The following is a 19,692-nucleotide window of genomic DNA, read 5'->3' on the forward strand; positions in this document are numbered from 1 at the left end:
TCAAATTTAGAAATAGCACTGCCATGAACGAGATTAACTCTATGGCCAAATTTCACTGCAAAAAGCGCTCGAATAACTGCACCTTGCAGGTATGCAATATACATTGCATGAGGTTTTAGAAGTGTGGTGACATTATTAGTTAAGGTTACATTGTTTTAGCGTTGAATTAGCTTTTTAGTCACGTTTACTGTGCTTTTAAAGTTAATATTTCACCTCATCGGTAATTTAGTGACGTCATTTCATTTCCACATCTTTAAATGAGAGTTATGAATAGTTGATATCCAAGGATTTCTTTAAATATATGTGACTGGTGTTTATCAAAGGACCAACCCTAGAACGAGTGCCGGGGAGGGGAGGGGGGGAGATATGAACAGTTTATAATTTGAAAAATAAAATTTTCGGCTTTACAAGCCAGAACGTCAATACGACACCAAGGCACGCCATAGTGGGAGGTTTTAAATATTCGAAACCATAGGTTGGCAAAATAAATAGAGCCTATACATAAACTCTCTCAGTAAATAGGCTTTCATCTTAGGACTCAATATAGGGCCCAGCCTATAGCTGAAATTTCAGTCACATATAGGTCACCGAAAATATTTTTCTCTCGAAAGAATTTTTGCGATAGACTGATTTCAATGGAGTAAATCAGCCCGACTTTTTTTTCGAATACACCTGAGATAGTCGACAAAACGTTTAGGACGTTTGGCGGGGAACGACCGATCAAACTTTACGTCGATACCTATCACTTTTCGTCTCCACTGTCTCTTTCTAAGTTCATGTTCTTCCTTTCTTGACATTCAACTTCACAGTATTTTAACAAATCCGCATCATATTGGTTCTATAGAAGACAATAGCTTGTGGTATACGCATCTTAAACAAAACTTGGCCATGCACTTACGCCCCATCTCATTGTTTTGTATCAATCATTTCAGCGTTCTCATTTCACTTACGGTATTGCCGCGTGGTTGCGACGTCAAAGAAGATGGTACGTGGGTTGCTCAAGACGACACTTTTTATTGAGTGAACATGTGCATAGGAAAGTGCAAAGTGCTCGAAATTCGTGCTTTACACAGACAGCGGTAATCAGAGCATTGGTCGTTGGTAATATGATCTGCGCGAAGGTGCGTCGCCACTTATACACGTAGCATCCATATCGTAGGTGTCTCAAGCTTATCAGAAAATTCTAAAATAATCTAGAGTGTTCGCAGACAGCTAAGCATCCTTGCGCAAGGCAACTGATTAATATGTGGTGTTTAACGTTTCAAAACCACCACGTGATTATGAGAGATGCCGTAGTGGAGGACTCCGGAAATTTGACAACCTGGGTTTCTTTAACATGCACCCAAATCGCAGCACATAGGCCTACAGCATTTTCGCCTCTATCGAAAATAAAGCAGCCGCAGGTGGGACTTGATCCCGCGACCTGCGGGCCCACCTGCGGCTCAGCAGCTGAGTACCTTAGCTACTGAACCACTACGGCAGTGCCTTTGCGCAAGACTGTGACATAAAAATACAAGCGAGCGTGGCAGTATAATAATGTTGTGATAAAATTTCAGCAGATGCAACAAGTTTCACTGTGGATGCCATTTTCATACAGAACCGTCATCGGGTGGCCACGCGTTGCACGGTGGATCGACGTCTTTGGGTATTTTGAGAAGGCTAAGTTTCTATCTAAAACATACCGCGTGACGACCGCACTGACGTTGACTGTAAACTTTAGCGAAACGAAGTGCACGCTTCGGTGGGATGATATGCATATCATTAAGAAACTGTTGTGTATTCCTCAAAGGTCTAGATCCTCAATGGTGGAGCAACCCTTCTGGATGAAAGGAATATATCTCCATGTAATGTTTACAGCCAGCCTGTAGACCGCAACAACTAACGGTGTGGGCCGACATCACTCCTGTAAGTCTATTTAGTGATGCATCCGTTACAGTAAAAAGTAACTAAATAACTCACTAGTTACTCAAATAAGAAAAAGGGGAACGTTTCACGGCTCCACGTTATATAGATACATAAAAAAGGTAACGCATTACCGTTACCGTAACCGAAAAAAACAGAACGAATGTTACCTCTGCCGTAGCTCCGGAGTCATCAGTTTTAATCAATGGGTCTTTGCTGCAGAAACCCACAATGATAATTTTAAATCTCAAATTTATGTTTCACACATACTAACCCAAGCAAGGATTATACTCAAAATGTTCAATTAACGAGAATTATTTGTACAAATGTACTGAACCTTAGCAATGTCATATAGAAGATTAATGATGCCTGCACATGTGATGGCTTCTGACTCTACAGTGACACAGGATGAAACCATTTTTTTTTTCATTGGAGCATTATACACAAAGTGAGGTCCAATAATCCACGGTATTCATGAAGAAACTATCACTGAACTCTCAAGAAATTTACAAATATCGGCCTTTTCTTGATCTTTCAGCACCTCCAATAAAGCTAGTCGAAATCGCCACTGTTGGATCTAGCCACCGGAATGGCCCGCCGCGCGCCAGTAGGCAATCACGGAGGCCTACGGAGGCCTACATTGGTGCCTTTTTATTAGAGGGGGGAGGGAATCGTGAGATGTCTTGGGGAAAAGGGGAAGACACTTACAAGTTTGTGACACCAGATGTGCCTTGCAGAGACTTAAGTCTAGAAAAATCATGTCTTGCAACACACATCTTGCAATAGCAGCCTTTTTTTAATATGTAGCAGGTTTTATTTTTGTTTATATTAGAATTCAAATCATGCCTAGAAATCAAATATACAAAATAACAAAGGTTCCCAGCACTCGTAATTGCATTGTTCTATTGTGTCTTTTCCGGAACAAGTCGAGAGTGGCAGTTGCTATTTCGATTTCTTACACATCTTATGGGTATTGAGCACGTGAACACGCTACAAAAAGCATTGAAAAGTTGAATGTTTCAGACATACTTATCAAGCATTCTTATTTGTGACGTTTTTAAAGAGAAAATTTAATGAGGCCCACTTGGAAGGGGTGTCCCCCTGCCCTAACCAAACACAAAGGGGTCGGGGAGTCAACGTTCTTTGCAGGCGTGGTCAACGGACGCCCAGCTCGTGACCAGTATGGACTGTCTATCTGAGCAAATATTGCATTTGCTCTCATCTGCACATATGACCATCGACAGGTTTTTGTCTTGGGGGGATGCAAAGCCTTCTTTCAACTTGCATCACGACTGAGGGAGTAGGTCGTGTTGGTGTCGCTAGAGTGGGTAGCAAGTGCTGGTGGAGCTTGAAGGGTTCAAGTGTCCTTTTTGAACCACCCGCCTCGCCCACGCCCATGTGTACACTTCATTTATTGAACACCGCGCCGAGAACTAGTTGAATAAATGCGCAGATTTGTCTCCTTCCGCATCCTATACCGCTGCATAAAAGATTCTCACATTGTTAAAAGTAGGTATTTTGATTCGTTTGAAGGAAAGTTACATTCAAAGCATGACAGATACTCAAAAAAGCGGTTTCATGCAATCGTAATAAGAAAACTTGAAGCAGAGGTGCTTCTTCTTTTGTGCAGCGTACAATGTAAAAGTAAGATCAGATCCGGAAAAAGCGAAATGAGTGACGTGCGTCACTGCTTGCTCATTGTTCAATGAAAAAAGGTTTCATGAAGTATGACGTTGCCAACAACAACAACAACAACAAACTGATGTATCTTAAATTTAAAAAAAGCAAAGTGCTGCACATTTACCGTAGAACATGGACATAGATTGAAATACGCGTTATTTTTTCATGAAAGCGAAATAAAAACTACTTTACAAAACGCTTTGCATTCATCGGGATGTCGACACATCTGTGTAGTGTCATTTATGCTATTTGGATTAAAATTCCTGAATTTCAACTAATTCAGTAACCTGTGGCGGAAGAGCCTTTTGAATTTTCAGTTTCGGTTTCTGCGCCGCCGACGCCGCCGCCGCCGACGAAAATTGGCCGCACGCCGCCGCCGATGAAAAAACCGGCGTGCGCCGACAACGCCGCCGCCGCCGACTCTGGACGACCCCCACGCCGCCACCGGTCAAAATCGCCTCGGCGCACACCTCTAAGCGGGGAGGCTACTCTTACTAGTTCGCGCCATGGCTCGCCGTGGCGCGGCAGTCACCTGCCTGGAACAGTGCTGGAATGTAATCTCGCTGCCCGGAATTGCAGCCGTCTCAATACGTTGCGCCGGTCACTCCATGCTCGCCGCCTACGCGAGACTCGCGACACCGACGACCGCACTTCTTGCTGGCTGTACGTCAACTGCCTCTTCCGATGCAGTGCAAACTTTTTCAGGGGCGTACGCGTGCTCCCGTCCTATCTGGGGGTAATTTCCTTTTTTTAGACCGCCCGTGCCCCTTTCGGTACAGGTGCAGGGAAGATGAGCCGGCGCCACGCTTGGTCGTTAGTCGCCGGATGTCGTCCCCCCAACACTAAAGCGCCCTTCTTTGAAGATGAGGCCCGCGGATGATCCGAAAATTAGAGTTGTTTGTGACACAGCCCCCTTCTCAAGAATATTGCTGCGTAATATTCAAGAAAATCACAAACGTGCCATGTTCGCGAGCTTTCAGTGTTCCGGTCGTCCACCAACACGTTCCTTTTTTCGCGCACCATTTCGCTGACGTGGATGACACCGCAGAGAACACCCGATACACCACACTTTCACGGTCACCATAAGATGAAAGTCTGAACTCGCGCACAACGTCATGGCCACGCACATTCGAAAAAAAAGATAACAAAAATACTGCACGCTTCAAAGGAAATGCACGTAAGCATTCTTTGATGCTACATATTCAAAAAAAAAATACACGCTTTAAGCGGTATACAAAAGTCACTTGTTGACACGCAGCTTTCGAAAAAGATGAATGAGTAATTAATCGGCATGATCACTTGTGCACAGTTCTTGAACATGCGCCACACTAAAGCACTTCATTTCGAAATCATAATAACCAGGAAAGCTTTGAGGAACATATATCGTCATGTTTATCACACATGCGTACTGTGATAGACTTTGAATATGTGACCAACCAGTCTCTTTAAAAAAATCCAACTAATTAAAATAACCATGTCCCTCAAACAGAGCTACCTTAACTCAACGTGTAGTAAGTTTAAACAACAGAACATCGTCTACAAACACACAGACGACACTAGCAAACAATGAATTAACCAAGCTATTGGTCCCCCCATTTATGGAATGCTCCAAAAATAGAAAGCCCGAAATGAACATGGTTATAAAAAATGTTTTTTTTCTTTAAGGCCGCATTTTCACTTAGATGTACGTAACCTTTATCCGCGCTTGAGGTGGTCGCGCTCTTGGGGGAGCCATTCGAAGCAATCGGGGCAGACAAAAGCGTGTACGGCCGCTACACGGACACCTGTTTCCCGTTAGTCTACACCTCGGAGGCATGTATTCATCGTCACCGCTTTCTACCGAAACGCGTCTCCGAACCACGTCGTATCGCTCGGCCGAAAGACGCTGCCTCGCAAGGCGCCCCGCGTTTCGAGCAGGACAATAGAGCGAAGGAGGTTGGCTCTTCCGAGCTCCACGAACAAATGCCTGCGTCACCCCTCTATCTGTCGGGTGGTTTGAAGCATAGGGACCCACTCGACTGGCGAATGCCACAAAACGCAAATGAAGCTTTCGTTGGGTTGATTGCCGTTTGGCAATTCGCGATTTTCCAGGTTGCTTTGCACCCTTCGTTGTCCTTCTGCTCTTGCGGCGTCTTTTTTCTTTTTGCACGTTGCCCAGTGCTCACTTTCAAGATGTCCGCTTGCGAAATTTGCTGAGCAGAACTTGTCTCGCCTGTCTCACCAGCTGTTAGGTCTCTACAGTCGGGATTTTCTGTTAACTTGTGGACACCCTGGCTTGCGGAAAACTTGACTGACGGCTGAACAATGCAAGCGTCTTCCTCAGGGCTGTGCCGCTCGCACCTGGGAGAACTACTTGCAGTGTGCGTCAGCACACGACTCTGTCCCGCTGTTTGTACAGGGGTCCTCGCCTGCCGGACCGGAAGTACTGCGAACTTGACAGTTAGCTGCCATGGTGACGCACATACAGGGTGGCTGTGCTAAGTCTATTACACATGGCATTTTTGTATTAATTAACAAGACTCTCCAGGCACAGCGCCTCGTCGCCATCACTATGGCCTTCAGTGCCCTTTGTGGCCACAACGGGACTTTCAGCAGCTAACTCCTTAGGTTCACTCGTGAACCCGATGTTCGCCTCATCAGTACTGTTATTTTGGCAGGCTCTCAGTGGTTTGGCACCTACGGGCTCTTTGCCCCTGTTGTGCCTTGCATCCCAGGTCTCAAACATGCGCCGCCTACTTTCAATTTTCTGGCGCAGTAGCTGAACATGATCTTGGTACGACTGCTTGTTCGGGCCACGGTACGTTACGCTACTGGGCATTCTAGCGGCTAAGCTGAGACCCGACTGCATCGCACACAGCCCCAGGCGCTCTTTCTCCTTCTGAATACGGAGACGGGATTTTTGCCTTTCTTGCTCCATTTCGAATTACGCGAGTTGTCTGAAATATGCGCGTTCTGCATCACGCTCCTCTTTCCGTCTATTTTGTTTCTTTTCCGACAAAATTTAACGACTCATTGCTTACAAAACCGAAGGCTTTGCCCCGTTCAATCAGCTTATCAAACTCCGTGCCGTCCATTGTTAAAAACAGTTGTTCACCAACAAAACAATAAAAGGACGTCTAAATATGCACGCTCAGAGTTACGTCAGTCTCCCAGACATCACCACGTGGTCGGCTAGTCCTGTCGTGGACGCCAGATAATGTCACACACTTCGGGTGAGGCCTCGCCGATCCAACATCGACGTGCGGCAGACTCGCAGGCTTCCACTTTACGCTTCGGCCTGCGACGCCTGAAAGGCTTCGAAGTGGTACATTTCAAATTTATTTGCAGGTTGGTCGACCCTTGCGGGGTTGCACGTGTGGTGATGTGTGGGCCTGACCAACGCACTCATAGAGCAGACACGCAGTTTGATTACACACAAACAAGCATTTAATTGAATCAAGGGCAAAGACAGGTGTTAACAAAAATAACAGAGGAAGAAAACTGATACGCGATGAAAAAGAATGGCTATAAAACAAACTATGTTCTAAAAGAACACTAACAAGAGGTACAGACAAAAGACAAATACGCGGAATATTAACAGGGTAGCGACAAGATCGAAATCAAAAGAGATACAAGGAAATTACATGAAAAAGATAATGGTCGTTTTTTAGTTTTTACGTGTGACGCAGCGCACACAACTACAAATAATTAGAAAAAAAAAGCTGCTTATAATAAATTAACAGTTAAAAAAAGTCCCAATAAAAAGTTCCATACAGACCAGGCCAGCCCTCGGTACACGTAGGGGAGTTGACGGGTGCCGCTGGATATGTCGCCGGCTTGGTAGACGACGAGGGTGCCCGGAATTGCAGCCGTCTCAAAACGTTGCGTGGGTCACTCCATGCTCGCCGCCTACGCGAGACTCGTGACACCGACGACCGCACTTCTTGCTGGTTGTACGTAAACTGCCTATTCCCATGCATTGCAAACTTTTTCAGGGGCGTACGTGTGCTCCCGTCCCATCTGGGGGTAATTTCCTTTTTTTAGACCGCCCGTGCCCCTTTCGGTACATGTGCAGGGAAGATGAGCCGGCGCCACGCTGGGTCGTTAGTCGCCGGATGTCGTCCCCCCAACACAAAAGCGCCCTTCCTTAGAAGATGAGGCCCGCGGATGATCCGAAAATTGGAGTCGTTTGTGACACCCTCCCTGCACCACTCATCAAAGCTTTGCTTAAAAGAAGGAAAGCTATCAAATGTTGCATATAAATAAACTTTGCTACCCCCACCTTGTAGTGTATGTACTGGGTTATTGAAGACAGTTGGGTTGGCACCAGTGTTTACACAAATAGCCTGGGCACCAGGGCTGGCAGGCCTGCTTCTGGATGTTAAAGCAGCCTCACAATACTTAATTTTACTGCACAGCTGCAGTGCACCCAGCTCCCTTAAGGTCACCAGCCTCTGTGCCAGGATCGCGCTCAATTCGCATCCAATCCCGAGTCAGTGCTGGTAGATGGCTTTTGCAGACAGAAACCTCTTTCACAGCGTCATTAGTGAGAGATTCACAGTGAATCGCGGAACTAACTGAGTAGTCTTTCAACTGCTTGCTAGGAACACGCTGCACCTTTTTAAAACTATCACGAATGACGTTGTGTGAGACACTGGCTCGTCTTTCAGGCTTTCTGCCACAGACAGCGGAAGAAGCAGACTGAATCTGTTTCTGGCTCACAACTGCTGTCATAGGTGAAGTGGACCTGATGAACTTAGCAGCTGTCACAGTAAGAACATTGCCTTCACTGTCTGCACACAGTTTAGGGCTCTGTTCTTGCTTGTGCAGTGCCGCAGCCTTTCGCCGGCTCTTCTTTGACTGCACCAGTTTCCACTCACTGTCGCCACATTGGCCGACAGACCGTAGCACAGCTGCTTTTCCAGCACTGGCCTCCTCTTTCCCCACAGAAGAGCGCACAACAAGAACACTCTCATGCTCCTTTGAGGCTCTCCTTATTTTCCTGTCACAAGGGATGCTTGCACCTGGACTAGGGATTATTGGCTGAACAGGCCTCTCCTCAGTGTTTCCCTTTCATTGTACACTTGTGGCATAGAAAATGGGGGAAGGCAGACTGTCCCGGATCCAGCAAGCCTTGCTTCCCTTGCAGCGAACGCGGACACCGCCAACGAGTGTAAAGCCAATACCATGAATGGTACTGGCCAGTTGGTCAGTGTCGTGTTTCTGCATGAGAGCACTGCTGGTTTTCCAGACAGGAGCTAGTGCAACGGGAGGCCCACCTACTGCTGGAGAATATTGAACTGCATGCATACCAAGTGCAGGAAAATAGGCTTCCAAGTTGATGGCAAAGTGCTCCTGCCGAGCCCACCCACTCCATGCAGATGCCTTGGACTCCTTGTAGGACTGCTGGATGCGTCTCCTTTCTAGATGGGTGGACAAGGCACAGGTCTCCCGGTGCAGGAAGTCTGTCAGCACCTTGTTGCCAAGCCGGCTGGGGTGGACACCATCCTTGCTCAGGAATCCAGGCCAGCTGTCCACAAGACTATCCTGACTGAGGGCACGGCGGGACCGCAATGGCAACATCGCTATACCCTTCTGTATTTTTCGCCCAGGTTACGCTGTGCGCCCTTGCTCAGCACGTGTCATTCACACCGAAGAATGACAACAGCAGCCTGGATCTACCAACAGTGAACTCCGACTGGCCAATCCCGTGGACGCAGCACATGACGTCACCGGAATCCAACTTCTTGGAAACAACGCCCCCTGCTCAAGCATATAAAAACAACCGCATCAACGACTTCTTCAGAGGGCACGGCGGGACCGCAATGGCAACATCGCTATACCCTTCTGTATTTTTCGCCCAGGTTACGCTGTGCGCCCTTGCTCAGCACGTGTCATTCACACCGAAGAATGACAACAGCAGCCTGGATCTACCAACAGTGAACTCCGACTGGCCAATCCCGTGGACGCAGCACATGACGTCACCGGAATCCAACTTCTTGGAAACAACGCCCCCTGCTCAAGCATATAAAAACAACCGCATCAACGACTTCTTCAGAGGGCACGGCGGGACCGCAATGGCAACATCGCTATACCCTTCTGTATTTTTCGCCCAGGTTGGTGGCAAACACTTTTATACCAGCTTTCGTAGCGATTGTAGGGGAATTGTGGTTCTGCCGTGCCCGGCGACTTGTGCACGTCTTTTTGTGGACGCATGGACGGTCATTTTGATTCTTCTTGCGGGGGATGTTGAGCAGAATCCCGGGCCTAATACAGACGATCTCATAAAAATGATGAACACTATGCTTGCTTCCCTGGAAGAATTGAAAAAAAAAATAGAAAATTTAGCTACTGCTCACGATAAGCTAGAATCTACGGTTAATGCCCGAATGGACGATGTTATGGTAGCAATAAAAGAACAGAAAGTAGAGATCAAGGCACTGCAGACTGAAGTTACAGCGTTGAAAGGTAATCTTCAACTACACCAAAGGCGTCTAAATGATTTAGAAGATAGAAGCAGACGCCGCAATCTTGTTATTTTTGGTTTTCCTGAACCGGATCGTGAAAATGCTACAGAATTAAGAAAGAAGATAATCGAGGAACTGATAGGAGATAAACTTGGAGTGGTTGTTAACTCTGTGGAAAGAGTACATAGGGTTGGGAAAAAATGCCACGATAAAGTGCGACCCGTAATAATGAATTTTTTTGACTACAACGAGAAGCTTAGTGTTAAAAAACTGTCACAAACTGAAAGGAACAAAAATCTCGGTAAACCATGACTTCTGGAAGGCCACTATAGCAAAGCGCAGCAAACTCTGGTCTCATTCCAATGATTTTAGGGCGCAAGGTCGCAAAGTATCGCTCGATTACGATAAGCTGAGAGTGGACGATGATATATACGAATGGGATGAGCAGAAGGATTGCCTGAAATGTATCCGCCCGCAACGTAACCGCGACGAATGACCCGATCACAAACAATTGCGAGTTGTTCTCCTTAATTCTAGGAGCATTGTCAATAAAGTTCACGAGCTTGAAGAAATCATATTTACCTATGATCCCCAAATCATAGCAATTACAGAGACCTGGCTAACTCCGGACATTCTAGATTCTGAAATAGTTCCTCCAACTCATAAAATGGTTAGACGTGATCGAGGCTGCAGAGGAGGAGGCGTTGCTTTGGTGGTCAAACAGGAAATCACTTGCATAACTATGGACGAAATAATCGACAATGAAAGTGTATGGTGTCAAATTGATTTTCGTGGGCTCTCGGCTCTCGTAGGTGTAGTCTACCGGCCCCCTTCTTCGCCAGAGTCGTTTTTGGAAAACATTCAATCTTACATGCAGCAGAAGTGCAAGCCTAATCAAAAAGTCATATTAGCGGGGGACTTCAACCTACCATCAATTGATTGGAACACTCTTCACCCAGGTTCAACAGACGTAGCAAACTGTAACTTGTTGCTTGAATTGATGCTGAACTTTAATCTCGTTCAACTTGTTAAAGATGCTACTAGAGTTGCTCGAGGCACTGAAAGTGTACTAGATCTTCTATTTGTTGGAAACTTTCCAGATGACACTAAGGCCAGTGTTTATGATGCAATCTCTGATCACAAGCTGGTTTTACTTACCGCGAATTTCTGCCCCGACAAAAAGAATTCTGCGAGCAAGAGTGTCTTTAATTTTTCTGCTGCAAATGACAAAGCTATTATAGATAAACTTGGTTTGTGCTTCGGTGACTTTGAGGCAAGAGGAGACGTATTAAGTCTGTGGAATACGTTTAAAAACGTTACTGCATCGTGTCTTGATAAATTCGTACCAAAATTTCAGAAAAAGAAACGGTGCAACCCCTGGATAACACGTGATATAATACAATTGAAAAGAACAATATCAAGAAAACGTAAAGCAGCGCGTAAAGATAACCAGGCCATATCTTCCCTCTCAGTAACACTGAAGCACAAAATACGGACCGCTCGAGATTATTTTTTTGGAACGACACTTGTTAACTTCATGGAAAACGCTCCGCAAAAGTTTTGGGGATACTTGTCCGGAAACAAAAAATCTGTTGAACAGCTTCGCGTTGACGGCTGCACAGTTACTGATCCTTACGCAATTGCTAATGAGCTAAACAGAACATTCCACAGTGTGTTCAGTCAACAGAGTTTAACCAATAATCCGACGGAACCATTTCCTCTCTCGCCCAACGTAATGCCGGATATAGATTTAAATGTAAATGGTATTCGCCTTCTTCTTCTAAAACTTGATACCAAGAAGTCTTCTGGCCCTGACGGTATCCCTAATGCCTTTTTGAAGCGTTATGCGGACATTATTTCACATTACTTATATATTTTGTTCAACAAATCTTTGGATGACGGATGCCTACCTCCTGATTGGTTGTGTGGAAAAATTGTCCCAGTACACAAGGATGGAAGCAAACTACTCGCTTCGAACTACAGGCCAATATCATTAATCAGTAGTTGCTGTAAACTACTTGAGCACATCCTCCCCAGCCAGATAACTTCGTTCTTGGAATCAAAAAACATATTAGGCAGCTTCCAGCACGGGTTTAGAAAAAAGTTATCAACGACGACCCAGCTCGTATCAGTCATACACGACTTTGCTTATGCTATCAATGACAGAAAACAAATAGATGCAATATTTTTGGACCTATCAAAAGCCTTTGATAGGGTACCGCACTCTTTACTGATACGAAAAATGCAGCGTGTAGGGATTGCTCCCCGCCTCGTGGACTGGATTTCTGCGTATCTGAAAAACAGAACGCAGTTTGTAGAAGTTAGCGGCTACCAATCGCAAAACCTTGATGTATTATCAGGAGTGCCCCAGGGGTCGGTCTTGGGACCACTCTTGTTCTTGATCTATGTGAATGATATTTGCGATGATATTGACGCGGGAGTGACTGTGAAAATGTTTGCAGACGACTGTGTTATTTATACAACTGTCAGTAGCCCCTTCCATCAATCATTGCTTAACGACAACTTGTGCAAAATTGCTGACTGGTGTGAGAGATGGCAGATGGTTGTTAACTACTCAAAAACTTTCGCTCTTACAGTAACACACAAGAAAACTCCTCTTAAACATAAATACCATGTCCGTAACCAAAGTATTGAATTTGTTAATTCCGTAAAATATTTGGGATTGACCATTAATACGAAACTAAGTTGGGACGCTCACATCGACAACGTTTGCGCCAAGGCCTACAAGAAGCTATGCTTCTTAAGAAGGAAGCTGAGGTCATGTGATTGGAAAGTTAAACTTGCAGCCTATAAAACCCTAGTTCGACCAGTGCTAGAATACGCATCCCTTGCGTGGGACCCATATTTAAAGAAAGACATAGATAAAGTGGAAAGGATTCAGCGGCTAAGCGCACGGTTCATTTTTTCAGACTTTAGGCGCCTCTCCTCCGTTTCAGAAATGTTAAATAAATGTGAGCTGGAACCACTTGAATGTAGGCGAAGAATTGCAAGGTTAGTCTTCTTTTATAAACTATACAACAATGAATCTGGTTTAAATAAAGAATTGTACATTCTGCCACCTCCTCAGCGCTCAGCAAGGTTAAATCATTCAAAAACTGTAAGACCATATGCTCCTAAAAATAACACATTCAAGTACTCCTTTTTTGTAAGAACCATTGAAGACTGAAATTCACTGCCTTCCGACTGCGTGCATGCTCCGACTTCTTCTAGTTTTGACCTCTGTGTTAGGAACCTTATGTAACCCTCTCCTGCTAGGATGGTGAAAAACTGTCTGCAGTATTCCTTAAATAAATAAATAAATAAATAAATAAATAAATCCAGGAAAGTGAAGCCCCTCTCCAGGCAAAGCTGTGCGAGTGCGGCATTCACATTCCTGTAGTGGCCATTCAAATGACAAACACCAGACAACTGCTCTTCCCCTTGGCGGTACCGATTCTGCCCCCGAGAAAGAACGGCAGAAAAAGCTACATGCAACGTGGGATTGCTTTCGATGATTCCCTGAGCGAGCTGGCGATATTTGTCCATGCACATGTTGACACTGTCAACAGTGTTGTTCGTGCCAACATGTACAATGACAACATCAAAACTGGCCAGCTTGTCAGCAATCATTGAGAGCAAGTGCTCAATCCTTATTCCTCTGTGTGCGGCAACGCTAACAGACAAGCCACGGCGCGATGGGAAATACTGGTCCACGTATTTCACCATTGAATCACCAGCGACTAACACACGCGTCATGTTGTGCACACTTTCAATTCAGAATTACACCATGAAAAAAAAAGAAACAAGAAAGTGAATATTTATTCTAAAACACGGCGATCAATCACGCAAATGCACTGCGCCACAGATACGAAGCACGTTAACACGGATGACCAAAGATAGAGCCGCGTACAAATACTGCTAAATCAGCTTATACACGAAAAATCACAAAAATACGTATTGGGATGGATATAAACAACGTTAATAAACATAAAATAGCAGTGAAAATGAGTGGTTGAGCTTAGATGAAGATGGTCTTCGAGGCTTGCGAATATGTAGCAGAACAAGGCCTGTAGACAGGTCGCAGAAGCAGCAACCAGCCGTACTCCAGCAGCAGCAGCAGCAAGTGAGCGTCTGCTGAGCGGCTGAGTCACGTTCCAATTCGGTAAAATCAAACAACGCGCTAAATCGAAAACGACGTATTTCGTGACAATTTTAGTGACGTCACTTCAGTGCGGCGCAGTAGCCGTTTTTGTGTGGGGATGGCTGCTGCGCCGCGCGGCGCAGCAGTCACCGCCAAAAATATTACCTAAAGCTAGTTAAATGTGTAAAATATTCGTGTGTAATGCGTTAGACCTACAAAACTTTTACTAAGTAGGTGTTCAACGAGTCAATTAGCCTAGGTTTCTTATTTAAATACATATTACAAGTATTTTAAATACAGGGGGTGCCATGGGCGCTGCGGCTGCGAAAGGTAAACACTGCGAGATGGTAGCCGCCTGCAAGGAGGTTATACTCAATCTTCTTGGCCGCCTGCGATGTGTGTAGGTGGTGAAAACTCCGATGAAATCTCGGCCATGGCCTAGGCCACTCCCAAAGAGGACTGGAGTGTCGTCGCTGCTTCATGTGATTGCTGGATGCTTAGTTGAACCTGGTGGTTGGAGCTAGCGCGGCCATCTACCGCGCCGCAGCTTCATCTGAGTGTGCGCGCCATAAAATTTCTCAGTATGATGTGCGAGTTACAGTTGTTGGACGTACTGCATTTTCTAGATTGCAATGCCAAGCGTGGTGTTGTCAAAGGTGAAAGTGTTCTTGCTGCCGAGTTTTGCTTGTCGTGAAGGACAAGGTCGACGATGAAATAAATGCTTTCGCATAGTTAACGTGTGGCTGATCAGACGCACATGCATGAAACCCCAGTGCGTAGGCGAAGTGTTTATACGATGGATGGAAACAACTTTATTGTAAAGTTCTTACGAAGCCTGTGATCTCCGAAGACCAGAGCTACTGCATTGCCGGCTGTTTTGTCAAGTGCGAACACGTACTGTATGGCCGTTCTCATACGTTGCTACGTGAATGCTCCCGTGCTGTCACATGCCGTGCATGTTATTCAGCAAGGCAGACAAGCTGTTTTGTAGTTAGATGGGCTAACGCCGTCGGCACTTGCCCTTGGGCATCGTTTGTCAAGTGCTCATCGCCTAGAACATTGCGGTGACACGTCAGTATTTTAAAGAAGCGGCCTGCCGGTTACCTCGTCGGGTGACGGTACACTAAGCGACATAAAAAAAGTTACCCGAGACTACGTTGCAGTGCACCTTTCTGTCATCAAAACTTTGATAAACCGTGGAAATCAACATTCCTGACACCTGTGCCGAAGAAACCAATGCAGCCAGCTGCATTCGAGTTTTTTGTGTCTTTTTGCGTCTCGCCGATTAACAGCACTAATTCGCAAAACACTTTATCTTAATAAATATAGTCAATCCTGCAAGAGTCATCGAAGATCCAAAAGATCCAATATTAAAGGGCCTGTGGACGGGGCCACCACCAGCAGCAAGTCGGGCTGATGAGGAGGCGCAAATGTTAAAACAATACATGCGTGAACAAAAAAAAAAAAAAAACGAGAAAGCAACGATAACTGCAATGAGACTTGAACCACCGACCTCACCAAAAGATGTGTTGCTTTAACCAACTACGCCACAGCTGCCAATCGGTTGGGGATGGCAAACAAGCCGGTTTTGTATTGTTGTCACGCTAAACCTAATTAACATTTTTTGTTCACTTTTTCGTTTGGACGTAATTTTAACGGCTTTTATCGTTATGTCTAGACGTACCGCTAGACACTCCCGACTATTCAAACAAAGCGCCTAACCGGAAAATGCATGACGTCACTTCTGTGCGGTGCAGCAGCCGTTTCTGTATAGGGGTGGCTCGTGCGCCACGGGGCGCAGCAGCATCTGCCAAAAAGTTAACGAAAGCTATTCAAATGTGCAATATATTACTTTATGAAGCAATAAACTTACAAAAGTGTTATTAAAGAAATGTGTAACGTGTTTTTAATGTGCATAAATTAATTAGCAACGCATAGTATAAAAATGTTTGTTTTTTATAGTGTTTTCGTAATAGTAGTATACATTGCTCAGTTTAACAACCAAATAAATTATTTGTTGGTTTATAAGTACTATTAAAGGAAAATAAGTTGATTGTTCTGTGCTCGAGGGTGCAGCGGGTTTGCCCCTGGTTTCGGTTTGGAGCGTATTTTAATCCTACGACTACCCAAATTATTGTACAGTACATGTGTACGTTCTACATCGCAATGTGCCATGTTAACAGCATTCTGCTAACAAATCTGCCAACAAATCTGCTAAATCTTCTAAAACGAGAGCATCGCAACGTCAACAGAGTGTTTCTTTGGTAGACCGAGAGGAGATCGGTGGTCTAGTGCCAAATTAATGTGCAACCTTGCCTTTCGTTCGCAAAATCTATGCGTCCAGTAACGCTGTTCTGGTACCACGTTTACTGCGGTGCGTTTTTCTGTCATCAGAGCATCAATAAAAAGCGCGAACAGCATTGCTTACCCAGTGGCGGAGGAAACGATGCAGTCAGCTGCATCGTTTTTGCTTACGGGCCTGGAGATTTGTGTGTCCTTGTACGTCTCGACAAGAAAGTGCATCGATTGCTGAACAAGCGTATAAATGTCCAATTCTGCGAGGATAATCAAACATCCGAAATCAAAGGAGGCGGCATTCAGGAAGATCAGTCCAATATGTGTTTAGGAGAAACTTGTTAACTTGTGTCGCAGACAGCACATTATTGTTATTGATTTCAGCAGTGCTCTGAGGGACGAGGATCTTTCAGTGTGCTGCTAAAATCAAGAATCCGTTCCAACTTGCGTATGCAAGTTTCAGTTTTCATGCAGCACAATATTGATCGCCTCATGTGAAAAAGTTAACAAAAAAGTCATTTATATATGTGCTATGCATGCCACGTTAAGCTTCTGTGCTAACTATACCCATGTACTGGATATTAAAACTCACATGTTTACACTCTGAGGAAGAGATGGTCCGGTTATTTCTTTTAAACAGATCTGGAATGATGGCCATGTTGTCGCCCGTGCCTCTAGACCAGGTAGTGGTGTCTGGACCACCAAGCAAACCAGCTTCACCTTTCTCATGCCCAGGGTCACACATCTTAATTCATGTGGCTACGATGTGCTGCTGCACTTCCACTAAGTATGAAATGAATTTGTTCGCAAGTAGACTGCCATATAAAGCACTTGCAGGTGCTCTTAGTTTTTTTTCTTTTTTAGCGCATTATAGTGCAGCACTTGGTTCGCAGATAGGACTTGCAAACCTTGTACTGCTATGGACAGAGCTGACTATTGTAGCTTCGTATGCATGTAGAAACCTTTTCCAAGTAGAAAGGTTATTATAATCAACATAAGAGAAAGGTATACAAGCTGTTTTCATCTAACCTTTCTTCACAAATGAAATAAAGATGACTAACCCATTACTACTTGAATTACTAGCCATACAGTACAGGTTGCCATCAATTAATTCAATGCAACACCCAACATTAAAACCACACTAATTCTTTATTTTTACCTGTGACTGAAATGTTACTACAGTCGACATTAGGCTGGCTATCCTGGCACTGCACGAGAGCCTCTTTCAATGTTGCCTATAGCAGCTAGATTACAAGAGCACTACAATTTTGTCAAAAAACTAACATGATCTACGAAGTCCTTACGTCTCGCTATTGAGGTGACCAGGGCATGGTTGGAAGTGCTGCGATCATATGCCTGAATAAGGAGCTAAAGTGCTTGCTTCATGTGTGATGCCTGTATTGCGTTGATTTGCTTGCATCGGATCCATGCATTCATTGTGCACGATGACTTAAACTGATATGACGCATGCACCTTAATCTTTCACAACATAGACAGATTAAGAGATGCCCTTCTTGGCTACTTAGTCCATAACTGAAGATTAACAGTGGCAGGACAAAAACATGTGGGTCTAAAAGACCGGGCAAAATCCTCCTGACCTTATATGATGGTCTACTGACAAATTTTGTCGCCTCCTCACCTACGCCAAATTTAGTGTTAGTTATAAACGTTTGGCGATTTTAAACTTCCAGGTATCAGTTTTGTCACTTTATCTATCTCGGCTAGTGATAAGGTAGCACATGCCTTACTATAAAAGCTTGTTCAAACTTTCGCATAACTCAGTTTATTACGAAGCCTATACAAATTGTAGGTACTGATTTTGATGAGATAAACCTTGAAACTTCTTTTTCTGAGAGCCTTTTAGCTGTATGTTCTCCCCATTTTATTGAACAAAAGTCGACGCCGCTCAAAACTACCCCAACTCATTATACGACACATACCTGTTACAACAGTATACAGTGTAGTAAATGTGCATTTTTGCCTCAAAGAGCTAATAAAAAGAAGAAACAAAAATATCTGTGTAGGTCTACACTGTACCATATTAATCCTTGGGAATTCAACAGCAAGTGATATGGATTACAGAGAAATGCTGAAAGCCTCAAGCCTTCAGTTGAGGTGCTGTCCACTATCACCATCATCAGCCTGACTACGTTCACTGCAGGACAAAGAACTCTCCCATGTTCCACCAGTCAACTCGGTCCTGTACTTGCTGCTGCCACTTTACACACACAAACTTCTTAATCTTATCTGTCCACCTAACCTTCTGTCTCCCCCTAACTCTCTTGCCTTCTCTGGGAATCCAGTTAGTTACCCTTAATGACCAGCAGTTGTCTTGTCCTGTCTACGTGCTACATGCTCAGCTCATGTCCATTTCCTCTTTTTGATTTCAACTATAATATTCTTAACCCCCGTTTGTTTCCTAATCCACTCTGCTCTCTTATTATTTCTTAAGGTTACGCCTACCATTTTTCTTTCCATTACTCGCTGCGTCATCCTCTATTTAGGCTGAACCCTCTTTGTAAGTCTCCAGGTTTCTGCTTCGTAGCTAAGTACCGGCAAGATACAGCTGTTATATACCTTCCTCTTGAGGGATAGTGGCAATCTACCTGCCATGATATGAGAGTGCTCGCCAAATGTGCTCCACCCCATTCTTATTCTTCTAGTTACTTCAATCTCATGGTTCGGCTCCGTGGTTATTACCTGTCCTAAGTAGACATAGTATTGTACAATTTCAAGTGCACCATTACCTATCTCGAAGCACTGTCCTCTTCCGAGGTTGTTGTTCATTACTTTCGTTTTCTGCAGATTAATTTTAAGGCCCACCTTTCTGCTCTCCTTGTCTAATTCTTTAATCATGAGTTGCAATTAGTCCCCTGAGTTACTCAGCAATGAAATGTAATCGGCGAAGCGCAGGTTACTAAGGTATTCTCTATTAACTCTTATCCCTAACTGTTCCCATTCTAGGCCTCTGAAAACCTCCTGTAAGCACGCGGCAAATAGCGTTAGGGAGATTGTATCTCCCTGCATTACACACTTCTTGATGGGTATTCTGTTGCTTTCTTTATGAAGCCTTATGGCAGCAGTTGATCCCCTGCAGATTTATTCCAGGATGTTTATATATGCTTCATCGACGCCCTGATTCCGCAGTGTCTGCATGACTGCTGATATTTCTACTGAATAAAACGCCTTCTCATAATCTATGAAGGCATTGATAGTGGTTGGTTATAT

General features: G+C 44.6%; 1 pseudogene; it reads left to right on the top strand.

The window, feature by feature from the left end:
* The first annotated feature begins 9,925 nt into the window (after positions 1-9,925).
* LOC142767098 (uncharacterized) lies at positions 9,926-11,051 on the top strand (annotated as a pseudogene).
* Positions 11,052-19,692: the final 8,641 nt, after the last annotated feature.

The sequence above is a fragment of the Rhipicephalus microplus genome, chromosome 7 (assembly GCF_043290135.1).
Source record: "Rhipicephalus microplus isolate Deutch F79 chromosome 7, USDA_Rmic, whole genome shotgun sequence".
In the NCBI taxonomy this organism is placed as follows: domain Eukaryota; kingdom Metazoa; phylum Arthropoda; class Arachnida; order Ixodida; family Ixodidae; genus Rhipicephalus; species Rhipicephalus microplus.